The sequence below is a fragment of the Macrotis lagotis genome, unplaced genomic scaffold (genome assembly GCF_037893015.1).
Source record: "Macrotis lagotis isolate mMagLag1 unplaced genomic scaffold, bilby.v1.9.chrom.fasta BILBYCTG320, whole genome shotgun sequence".
Lineage (NCBI taxonomy): Eukaryota > Metazoa > Chordata > Mammalia > Peramelemorphia > Peramelidae > Macrotis > Macrotis lagotis.
Window position 1 is genome coordinate 193,335 of NW_027422227.1, and position 12,681 is coordinate 206,015.

At 38.6% G+C, this 12,681-nt stretch overlaps 1 long non-coding RNA gene across 2 annotated transcripts; it reads right to left on the reverse strand.

The window, feature by feature from the left end:
* Positions 1-2,340: 2,340 nt before the first annotated feature.
* LOC141504136 (uncharacterized) lies at positions 2,341-12,236 on the reverse strand. 2 transcript variants are annotated; one of them, XR_012473224.1, is made up of 4 exons: positions 11,863-12,236; positions 9,594-9,766; positions 3,023-6,500; positions 2,341-2,925 (listed from the first exon to the last, which is right to left on the reverse strand). It is a non-coding gene; the product is annotated as an uncharacterized LOC141504136 (long non-coding RNA). The 2 variants fall into 2 exon arrangements; XR_012473223.1 differs by having other exon boundaries at positions 9,594-9,816.
* Positions 12,237-12,681: the final 445 nt, after the last annotated feature.

Here is a 12,681-nt window from a genome sequence, read left to right on the forward strand (position 1 = left end):
ATGGACCATGGGGGGCGAGTGGTCAGATATAACAGGTTTTTTTTTTCTTTTACTTCTTGCAAGAGGCTGGGATTGGATGACCTGACCTGTCCTATAGGGCCAGGTGGATGCTGGGCCTAAGGGGTGGTAAGGGGGCTCAGGGCCTCTTGGCCCCATTGCAAGGGATCTGTCTTCTGAGCCATTCAGCTAACTTACAGAAGAGTCAGAGTGAAAGGAGAGAGAAAATATAGTATATAGTAGTAGAGAAATATGAAAGGAGGGAGTTGTGATCAGCAATGGCAAAGGTGTAAAATTATGGAAGTAACTTTTGTGATGGACTTATCACAAAGAATGTGATATACCTGCGACAGAGTTGTTGGTGTTGGAACAAAGAGTCAAGCACATTTATTATTATTATTTTTGGGGGGTGCAGGGCAAATGGGGCTGGGTGGCCTACCTGGGGCCGAATAGCAGGGTGATCTTTGGGTTTCTATGGCTGGATTGGGACCCAGGTGCTCCTGGCTCAAGGGACAATGATCTGTCCACCATGCAGCCACCTCTATTATTACCATTTCATTTTATTTTGGGTTTTTTCTTTTTTTTTTTTTTTTGGTTTTTGCAGGGCAGTGGGGTTGAGGTGGCTTGCATGTCACACAGCTGAGTGATTATTGGGTGTAAGGGGCCAGATATGGGCTCTGGGGGCTCCTGGCTCCAGGGCTGGTGCTTCATCCATTGCGCCACCTGGCCATACCTACAATTATTACTATTTTTTTTAAATTTTGATTTTTTTCTCTCCCCTTTACTTTATCGCTCAAGCGAGTCTATATTTTTTGGGGGGAGGGGATATTTTGCTTACTCTTAAACAAGAATATTTTATTAATGTATAAAAAACATTATTTGTACAAAATGAGAATAAATAAACATTAAATTAATAAAAAAAATCATAAAAAAAGAAATGCAATGTGTCTGTAGTAACCCTGACTTGAAGTTCAAAAGACTGGGGTTACAGCCCCGGCTCAGCCAACAGCTGTAGCTCCTTTATAGATAGGTGAGTCCCATTTTTGATTTAAATCCTCAGTTTTCCCATCTGTATGATAGATTTCACTCAGCGATCTTGAAAGGCCCTGTCAGCTCTGACTTTTAGTCAGTTTGGAAGAAATAATGCATTGGTTACCTAATTGCCAAAGGTTCTGGTAAAATTGGAGGTGTAGAACTGGAGGTAGTCTAGTCCAAATGCCTCACTTTATAGGCAAGAAAACAAGGACCCAGAAAAGGCAAGTGAAAGGTCAGATAAGAACCTGGGTCATCTCATTCCACGACTCTCCCCCCTCTCTTCAATGATGAAATAAGAGGTCTGGACAAATAAATAAAAACCCAAGTTAAAAACCCAAACATCAAATGAACCTTTGTTCTTTACAAACCTTAGATCACTACAGAAATGTCACATTATCAATGCTAAAGATGCCAGACCTGCAATCAGGAAAGAGACTTTTGTAGAAATCTCTCTTCTGACATTTATTCTCAGGGTTATCTGAACAAGTCACAACAAATCTGAGCTTTAGATTCTGAAAAATCTATACATGCGTAAGACAGGGACAGAATGGTAGCAACCCTTGCATCCCAGACTTGTAATGTAAACCCGTGGATGCCAGGGCAATTTCAATTCTTATTTCTGCCTCCCTTACCCAGAATTTCCTTCCCTTATTCAATGGAAGCTCGGGTCACCACACCATGGGTGGATGAGGCTTTGCAAGGTAACTCATTCCTATTTCCATTCTAGATTCAGAGCTGAAAGAAATTCCAGAGACCAACTAATCTGAACTTCTCATTTTATATATGGGGAAATCTAAGGCACTGCCTCTCCTCCAGCTGCCTTCTGGGACATGTAGTCAGGGGTGGTGGCCACTGACTGGCTCAGGGGGCACTGCCGTCCTGGGGCAGAAGGAGGCCTGGAGATCACTCCAGCTGGGCCGAGGGCACAGGTCCTGGCTCTAGGGGCGGGTGTGGGAGATTGGGGTCAAGGACTGGTGCAGCCTCAGATACAGGCAGGAGAGATGGAGGGAATGCCAGGCAGAGGGGCAAAGCCCTTGGGCAAGGCCTGGAGGGGGCAGCCAGCCAGGGCGGGGCCTGTTCCTTCCCCTCCCCCAAATGTGGGGTCCAGTCCCCCTCGGGGAGTGCATATCCCCCAGTCGCCCCCCCCCCGGCCCCTCCTCTTCCTCACTGCTGCCCTTGACCCTGGCCTTATTGCCACGTGCAGGGCAGCAGTGGTCGCGGGGGTTGGAAGTCAGGATGACCTACAAGTGGAGTCCGGCTGCTGTTAACCAGAATTTCCCTAGACTAAAAAGGAAATGACAAAATTAGTCTAGAAATGAAGTTTTAATAATCTCGGATCTTACAAAACCCACAGGTGGATGGCATCCTCGCAAATGCCAACAATGATATAATATTTGGGTGGTATTTTATACAAAATGAAGAAAGAATCCAAACCTTTCACAGTCAAACGATGAAATTGCACATAGATGACACAATATTTTTCAATAGGATTCTCTCAAATCGTACAATATTTTTAAAAATTATTTTTATTAAAGATATTGAGTTTTATAATTTCCCCCCCAATCTTACTTCCCTCCCCCACCTCCCCAAAGAAAGCAATTTATCAGTCTTTACTTTGTTTCCGTGTTGTACGCTGATCCAAATTGAGTGTGATGAGAGAGAAAGCACATCCTTAAGGAACAGACAAAAACTCTAAGATAGCAAGATCTGACAATGAGATATCTGGGGATTTTTACCTAAATTAAAGGGAATAGGGGCATCTCGGTAGCGCAGAGGATAAAGTACCGGCCCTGGAGTCAGGAGTACCTGGGTTCAAATCCAGTCTCAGACACTTAATTACCTAGCTGTGTGGCCTTGGGCAAGCCACTTAAATCCCATTTGCTTTGCAAAAACCTAAAACAGACAAATAAATAAGCAATAAATAAACAAATTAATTAATTAATTAAAGGGAATAATCCTTGAACTTTGTTCAAACTCCACATCTCTTTACCTGAATGTATTAGATGTATTCTCCTTTGCAGACAGCCCAATAATTGTTCCCGATTGTTGCGCTGATGGAATGAGGGAGTCATTCAAGTTTGATCATCACCCCTATGTTTCTGTTAGGGTATACAGTGTTTTTCTGGTTCTGCTCATCTCACTCAGCATCAGTTCATGCAAATCCCTCCAGGCTTCCCTGAAATCCTGTCCCTCCTGGTTTCTAATAGAACAACAGTGTTCCATGACATACATATATACCACAGTTTGCTAAGCCATTTCCCCAATTGAAGGACATTTACTTGATTTCCAGTTCTTTGCCACCACAAACAGGGCTGTTAGAAATATTTTTGTACAAGTGATGTTTTTACCCGTTTTCATCACCTCTTCAGGGTATAGACCCAGTAATGGTATTGCTGGGTCAAAGGGTAAGCACATTTTTTTTGCCCTTTGGGCCTAGTTCCAAATTTCTCTCCAGAAAGGTTGTATGAGTTCACAGCTCCACCAACAGTGTAATAGTGTCCCAGATTTCCCACAACCCTTCCAACAATGATCATTATCCTTTCTGGTCATATTAGCCAATCTGAGAGGTATTAGGTGGTGCCTCACAGAAGCTTTAATTTGCATTTCTCTAATAATTAATAATCAAATCCTACAATATTTACTTAGAATTAAAATTACTATTGACAATAACAAAAGGATTTTTTCTCTGCTTATCCAAAATGTCTCTTATCTTGACATTTGTTGATCAGTAAGGCTAACATTGAGACAAACAGCTAGTATTGATACAGGTGAAGTCAACACTATGGGAGGCAGTCCTTACATAGCAGAGTGACATTTTATAACTATTGGTTAACAGTTAAGAGATTAAGTTATGATCAGAAATATATCAGATTAGAAATTCCCCCATTTTGATCTAGATCTTTATGTCATTTATAGCTCATTTATAGCTCAATCATATAAAAATTTAGGAAAATGAGTATATTTGGGAATCACATATCAGTGGAACTTAGATTCTCTAAGAACCCCATCTGCCCCATGGGCAAGAGAGATCCATATCAGTAATTCAAATGAGTAATGCAATCACAAATTTAAAAAAATTACAGAGATTCAAAAGGGGACAATCCTTTTTTGATTGTACACACACACACACACACACACACATATATATCATATAGATAAAAGCACACAGCAGCAAGGAAAAGACTCAGGTTCATTTCTTCTGAAATCACCTTATGAAGTTCTATGGCTTTGGATGTAGCTTCAGAGATTTCTTCAATGCAGGTTATTTGCTGAGATTTTTCCTTTTAATATTTTGCACAGTCAATTACTGTTATTGTTACTAGGGAATGAAATTCTGAAATCCCTTAGATCTTAATGATTTATCATTTAATTTGACAGTCACAGAAAATTCAATTACAGGGATTACTATCATTATTTTTGTTATTACCCCATTTGGAGGATACCTTTCCCTTAACAAGATAAACTTTCATAGCAGTTATCCAAAACTACACACTAACCTAGCTGACTATATTAGATTTAGATAAATATAGACCAGAATTACTTCAATTTCAATTCTTGATTTTAACATTGACTGTCTGGCATGATCATAGCAATTTACCATAAAAATCAGAGAGATAAAGAAAGGACGATGGCCCCATATGTATTTTAGAGGTCTGTTCTAGGTGGAGGTCATATAGGTAGTCAGTTGTCTCAAGCCAGACTCCCATTCTGCCAGATGGGGGACATTTTTCTGAATGTCACATTTGTGGGTAACTGAGTCAAGAAAAAGTCCAACCTCAGATCAGAATGAAAAGCTGTATTTCCTACTGTCTTACTCCAAACAAACCTTTTCACCTGTAAATTTCAACAAACCGCTCTTAGGTTTCTTTTCCTTTTCTGACTTCTATGGACTATGTATGATCCACCATTGTTTTCCTTTGATACCTGGATTTCAGACTTAAAATAGAAAGCCTGCCTCAGTCCTATGACATTTTTATAGCAATTTTCCTGTAATTCAGAGAGTCATCTCAAAACTTCATAGACTAGGGGTGGCTAGGTGGGACAGTAGATAAAGCACCAGCCCTGGAGTCAGGAGTACCTGGGTTCAAATCAGGTCTCAGACACTTAATAATTACCTAGCTGTGTGGCCTTGGGCAAGCCACTTAATCACATTTGCCTTGCAAAAACCTAAAAAATAAACAACTGCATATGCTCGGGGACCTATCCCGAGCCTTCGCCTGGATACATACCTTTCCCCGGTCTTCGGACGTCACGGACCCGTCGGTCTTCGGACGCACGGACCCTCCTTTGGGGAAGGAGGGCAATAACTGGACAGAACACCCGGTTGCAGTCTAACAAGCAGGTCTTTATTGCTTACATAGCAGCGGAAAAAGCCTCTCCTCTTCCCCAGTCCCCTCCCTTATCTAGTCTTCTGTTCCTCCCCCGAGCTCCTCCCCTGTTCCTCCCTCATGGGCAGAGCCACTCCTGTTACTGGGGCGTTCCCAGCACCCATGTGGGCGGGTTCACACCCCCAGGCGTCTCCTAACCCATAGGTGGCCAAGGTCCAGAGCTGGGTCCAGAGCAATACCTCACTGTTGTTCAATCATTTTAGTCATATCCAACTCTTCATGACACCATCTGGGATTTCCATTTCCTACTCCAGCTTATTTTACAGATAAGGAATTGAGAGAAAAAGGCTTAAATGACTTGCTCAGCTAGCTAATAAGTATCTGGGGCCAGATTTGAGCTCAGGAGCAAAGTCCTGACCATCAGAACTCTCTCGGCCACCCAGCTGCCTTAAATCCTCCTAGTAAAATGCAGTGTGACCATAAGAGTAGTTGATTAATGTTTGTTGAATTGAATAATACTAGGCATAATGAGTGCATAGGAAGAGTACTGAATATCATGAAATATTTTAATATAAAATGGACTTAATTTCATTGCTTTTGTATTTACTCAAGTAAAAACTATTGGTACAGCCTATTGTCAGTAGCTGTCTAATAAATATTGAATTAGATATTAAGGAACATATCTGAAGATACAATATCTTATGGAGACTTTTTAAAACGAAGAACAGTTTTCTAGTAAACTATCATGAGTGATAATGGATCCTTGAAAAATAAAGATTTCCACAGTAATTGAATGACACTATAATTCCCTTAGCAACAAATATGAGAAACAGATTTTTAATCACAATGCTAAATTGTGACTAATTCTTTAGACATTCCTTTACTAAAAAGGTCCTTGTTTCAAAGTTAGGGAAAAAGTACCTCTTTTGCTCGTTTTACTACTGCTTCAATTTCTCTTTTTACTGTATATAGCTCATTAGTAAGAGCTTCCAGCTTCTGATAGGCCCTTTCTTTGTCTTCTCTGGCTTCTGGCTCAGTGTAGTTTAATGTTGTTTTCAAATTGGTCACCTTTTTAGTTGCCTTCTCTTTAATTGTTTCAACTTTTTGAAAAGATTTCTGGAGTTTTTCAGTGGTTTTGTCCTGAGGGGTAGGAAGAGAATGATTATGATTTTGGCATTAATATTTAAATAGCAAATAAAATGGGGGGGGATAGATATTTCCTAGTATTTACTAAGAGCAAGGCTCTGAGCTAAGTACTTTGCAAAATTCATCTCATTTAGAAATGGAAATTAAAACAAATATGATGAACCACCTCACAATCAAACTGACTAAAATGAGAAAAAGGGGAAAAGATCAATGTTGTAGAAGTTGTGGAAAGATTAGGACATTAATGCCCTGTTGGTGGATTTGTAAACTAATCCATTCATTCCGAAGAGCAATAGAGAACTATGCCCAGAGAACTGATCATAATGGCTCCATCACTCCTATCTTGAGAGGTATGCCATTTTGTAAAGCTCTCTCTCTCTCTCTCTCTCTCTCTCTTTTGCAAGGCAATGGGCTTAAGTGGCTTGCCCAAGGCCACACAGCTAGGTAATTATTTAGTATGTGAGGTTGGATTTGAACTCATGTACTCCTGACTCCAGGGCTGGTGCTCTATTCACTGTGCCACCTAGTTGCCCCAAGTTATGTTAATAAAAAAGACCATTTTAATCATTCTGGACTAAGTATTCATGAGCCATTTATAACAATTTGTTTGCTCGCCCTCAATATTAATGTAAATCTCTTTATCTTATATTTTCCAGGAAGAACATATGAAAATAATGCAGGCAAATGGCTTGATTTCAAGCCCACTTTCTTAGTGTTCTTTGTTGGGGAAATATCTCAAGGGATTACTGGGAAGTTTAGCCTGGAGTTGAAAGTGATTAAAAAGGTTAGGGGGTGGCTAGGTGGCATAGTGGATAAAGCACCGGCCCTGGAGTCAGGAGTACCTGGGTTCAGGTCCAAAACTTTTAAGGAAAAGATTGAGAAGTTATAGTAGGGAAGATTCCTTATTCTTATGACTGGGAGAAATTCCATATTTTCGTCCCTGGGTTGGGGAAGGGGGTCTTGATCCAATCTGCCATCTGGTTAAGACCTGAACACTAAACTAAATCTGGCTGAGGTGTGCCTTACCCAGCCATGGGGGTGGGCAAGAGACATCAAGTACTTAAGCCTTAAAAGGAAAGAGACCCCACCACAGGCAAGATATGTGATTGAGAAAGGAAGGGAGTATAAAATCCATGTGTTAGGAGTAACATTTATTGAAAGGACTTCATATTTAATGAATGTCTCTGCTCTGGTTATATGGCCTAAGAGTGATGACTCTCACCATGTTTTTGAACTGGAGTTTTGGTCATCACTGTGAGGGTTTTAAAAGAAGGTTATTAGTTTTGTTACATTCTGACAAAATTTGTACAGAATGGGAGGAATTAAATAATAACCTTAGATTGTTAAATTGGTTTTGATTTTAAACTGTATTGAAACACCTTTGAGTTAAAGGAAAGTGGTATTAGGTTAACTAACAAGAAAATATATGTATATATATATATATATATATATATATATATATATATGTGTGTGTGTGTGTGTGTGTGTGTGTGTGTGTGTGTGTGTGTGTGTGTGTGTATTCATATACACATACACACATACATAAAACTAAGAAGAAAACCTGTGTTATCAGGGAAATTTACTGATTTTGGGGGGACAAAACTCTAGTTCAGTACATTTTTATTTTGGATGGAGTTTTTGGAATGTGAATGCTGGATTCTCTGTATAAAGTACTCGAAAGCTTTTATGAAACTAAACTGTTAGAAGTTTAGTTGTAATTGCATTGGGGTTTTCAATTTATCATGTGTATGAGATTGGATCCTTAGAGGATCTGGGTAAAGAAGTCTGGGAGACAAAAGTATGATGATACCAGGGTAGATATTTTGCTCGTGTTCTAAGGGAAATGAAATGTTTAAATAAGAATTTTATGTTTGATGTAAATTAACAACATATGTTCAATTTTAAAGAAGTTAAGAATGTGAACTTTGCTCTTGGTAACTGTAGAGAGGTGATGTGGGGGCTCTGAACAAATAGCAATTGTGTAGTCTCACTGTCAGATAACATATTGATGAGTAAGGCGTATTTCTCAGTTATGTCAAACTCTTTTGTAACTGCAAAAGGATTATATTTGCAATATTTAGTTAGCTCTTGTGAATATATGACATTTAAATACAGCATTTCTATAACTTGCAAATAACATGTGATTGTCTTTCAAATGCAATAAGTAAAATATTAAAAATTATGACCCCCTTCTGGGATAGCTCTGTGGGTTCATGAATAATGTGTGAATGGAAGGATTGCTTGTACAAGGTAGTAATTTGTGTGGTATTCTTACTGTTGTTTTATTATATTGGAATTAATAATACGTGTTGCAAATTTGAAGTCACCTAACATGTCCTAATTGTTTTAAGTAATTCTGAAAAGTAATTTTGTTTGTTGGGGGCAGCTTGGTGGTATAGTAAATAGAGCATTCATCCTGGAGACAGGAGGACCTGAGTTCAAATTAGAATACAGACACTTAATGATTACCTAGCTGTATGGCCTTGGTCAAGCTACTTAACCCCATTGCCTTGCAAAAAAACCCCTAAAAAAATAAGATGAGAAATAGAGTGAACATTTTTAGAATTTTTACCCCTTATTTACTTGCCTCTTGTCTAAGAGGACATTTTATTGTTGAGTTCTAGCCATTCCATTTAGAATATTAGCTAAAAAATATATTGATGAAATGAATGAGTCTATATTAACTGGCTATCTCTACAGTTAGAGGTTGTCACATAACACATCAGAAGTATTAAATTCAAATTAAAAAATTAAAATTCTGTTTTAATTTTCATTGGAAGAAAATGTTTCATTATTAATTGATTCAGAGGTCTTAGTAATAAAATCAAAGATCATATCTGAGCAAGGATTCAGAGAATCTTAATTCTAATGACTTTTAGAAGAAGGTTTGAAGAAAAGGAGTTGTGGGAGACACAGTCACTTTAGTTATGGGGAGATGGACATCCAACATGGAGATCCAACAGAACACATTTTTTTTTTGTATTTCAATGAGAGCATAGACTAAAACCCCAACCAAGTTTGCAGAAAACTACTGCAGAGTATTAGGAAGGAAAGGCTAGAAAACCAGATGGAAAAAAATAACAGTACCTGTCCCATCACTGCACTATTTTTCCAATATGGGTGAAATGATGAATGCCTGACTTTTGGTATCATGGTCTCATGTTGTCCTTTGCTTCCGTTACCAACAGACTTTCCTGAATCTGATTGGCTTACAAACTGATGAGGATCTTCCATACCAGCATAAATGGAAGTGTCTGGTTCTGCAAGGAGCCAATATGTGTGTCACTGATGAGGCGATCACCAGGTCCACCTAGAGTCAATAGTAATGCCTTCAGACAGGTTCCACTGCAGTCTCTTTATCTCTATTTAGGAAGTTTTCATAGGAGTTGCCCGCTTAAATTACTGCGCTACCTGAAGGTGGGTTTTGTTTCCAAAGAGATATTCAAAACATAATAATTAGATTGTGACTTATAGTAACTTGTGCTTATATATATGTATATATATATATATATATATATATATATATACTTATATATGTCTATATGTATATCTATATATGTACTTATATATGTATACTGTGCCATCTAGCCACCTACATATAAAATAAAATATGAATAATTTGTGAATTGTATATATCAAATTATTATATTAACCCATACAATTGGATTATAGGCCTTGATTGTTGTTCATTCTTTGTTCTTAAGAGGACCAGTGATGTCAGGAGAGTGTTGACTTCCAAGTAAATTAAATTTAAGTCATCAACCTCACTCTCTCTTCCAGAGTCATCAGGGTTTGCTGATAAAACATAGATCAGGATGATGAGATGGCTGCAGATGCACTGGGAGATCTTGGCCTTTTAAACCGAGGTCTTTTCCAGGTGTCAGTTTGTCTGAGACAACACCCATTCAGTAATACAGGTTAGGTATGAAGTAAGGTAAAAGATTGACTATTTTGCCTTCATAAAAGAATCAATCTGAGAAGAGAAAAAAGACCCTCAGAATTTCTATCCAAAACAGAAGGTTCTTCTTAAATTAGGGTAGACTTCTGTAACTAAAACAGGTGATACCTGAAAGGAATTGCATTAGTCATTTATATCTTTGCTCTAGTTAATAAGTTCTTAATAACAAAATCTTCCCAGTCATGTAAAAGTTGCTGGATGAGAAGGGAGAAATATATAATCCTATCTGGGAATTTTATACTTTAAATTGGGATTTTGATAAAGCTTAATGGCAATCCCTGAGCTAACAGAGAGTTACTGAGTATCATTTTCCTTTTTTTTTGTATGTTTATTTTTAAAGGTCAACACATATTTAGACAACTTAAATACATAGTTCCAACAGAAATAGTCCGGCAAATGCAGCAACGGTCTCTTAATATGTTCTCACATTCAGACGCACTGGCTGGGATCATGTGAGTTCTTTAAAATTAAAAAAAAAATTATTTTTATTGGTACACATCTTTCTTATCTGCAATGTAATCTACAATCTCTTGTGGACACATTAACTTTTTGGCAGCTGTGTCAGGAATTTCAAACCCATATTCATCTTCCATGGTCATTATAATTTCTACTTGGTCCAAACTATTCAAGCCCAGGTCTTTCATGAAATGGGAAAAGACTGAAAGCTTTTCTGGGTCAGTCTTATCATATAGTTTCAAGACACAGAGGACACGGTCCTAAATGCTCTCCAGTGTCAGAGGGGGCATGTCACTATATCGGTGGCTCAACTGTAGGGATATTCCTGAAACAGCCGCTGCCCCCCTCCCCTTCATCACCGCTGCCCCACCACCATCAGAGCCCCTTAAACCCCACTGATGCTGCCCCTAAATCCTGTCTCCCCCTAAACCCTGCCGCCCCCTAAACCCTACCACCATCGCCAACATACCACTGCCATCGCTGCCCCTTAAATCCAGACCCAGCTGCCAACCAGGCCGCCCCCAGCAGCCGAAGCAAGGCGAGCCCAGGCTCTGGGGGTGGAAGGGTGGGGCTGAGGCCGAGGGCAGGCTTCGGACACAGATGGAGAGGACACAGGTACACCATGGCTATGCTGACCCTGACTGGAGTCTCAATATCACTCTCAAAAGGAAGGAAGGTTACAAAGAAATGTATCAAAAAAATCCCAATATAATTCAGAGCTTTGAAGTATAATGTCAATAATACAATAGTATGACTCTACATTTATAAGAACTAGAAAATCAGGAAGCGGCTTGAAGATCAAATCCTTTGATTTGGATGGCTATATATCTCTTATTTTTAACTATTTCTAAGGTAATCTTAAAAATGCTATAAATGCTTGAAAGTACAAGGATATGAAGTATTATGCTATATCTAGAAGATACTGAAGTCAGAAGTTCTTACCCTATCAGGCAAAGTAGAAAAATGAAAATCTAAGACCAATCCTTAGAAGGGTTCTGCATCTTATTAAGTAGCTGCAACTGCTGTGCCTGTAGAATGTTTACATTTCAAAGAGATGGTTGCTGAGCAATGACCTTGCAGGGATGAAATGACAGGACCACTTGCATTCAATTCAATTCAACAAATATTTATTAATCACTCAGTGGCTGGGGATTCAGAATTGAGTAAAACACTAAGGATCTGGATTCAAATTATAATTCACTATTAGGTGTGGGGACATGAACAATGTACTTCATCTCTCTTTCATCTGAGGTTTCTTCAGCTGTAAAATAAGAAGTACAGAGATGAATATGTTTGAAACCCTCCTAGCTTTAAGTTTGTATAAGTATCTTTGCCCTCAAGGAGTTTTCAGTCAATTTAGGGAGAATAAGATAATCAAATGGTTATGGTACATAACATAATAGGTGCCAAAGAGTTCAAAACCAAATGCCGTGGTTGTTCAGAAAAGAGAGATTATATGAATTTGGGAGGATCAAGAAAATCTTCATGGAAGAGGGAGAACTTGAATTTTGGAAGATGGGAAGACTATCAGCCAGATATAATGGTTTTTCATGTGGTCATATTAAAACCCCAGGTAGTTTCAATAAATTGTTTCTCAAAAAGAAGCATCCAACTGACTCATTAACAATCAAAACACCAGAAAAGTTAAAAATTATGTTTTGGCTATTCCTGCTTGTGAAAAAAATATTTTTCCATTAGAAAAAACAAACAAAACAAAATAAACAAAAATCCTAAACGCTTAATGTAACATGAAACTAGTTG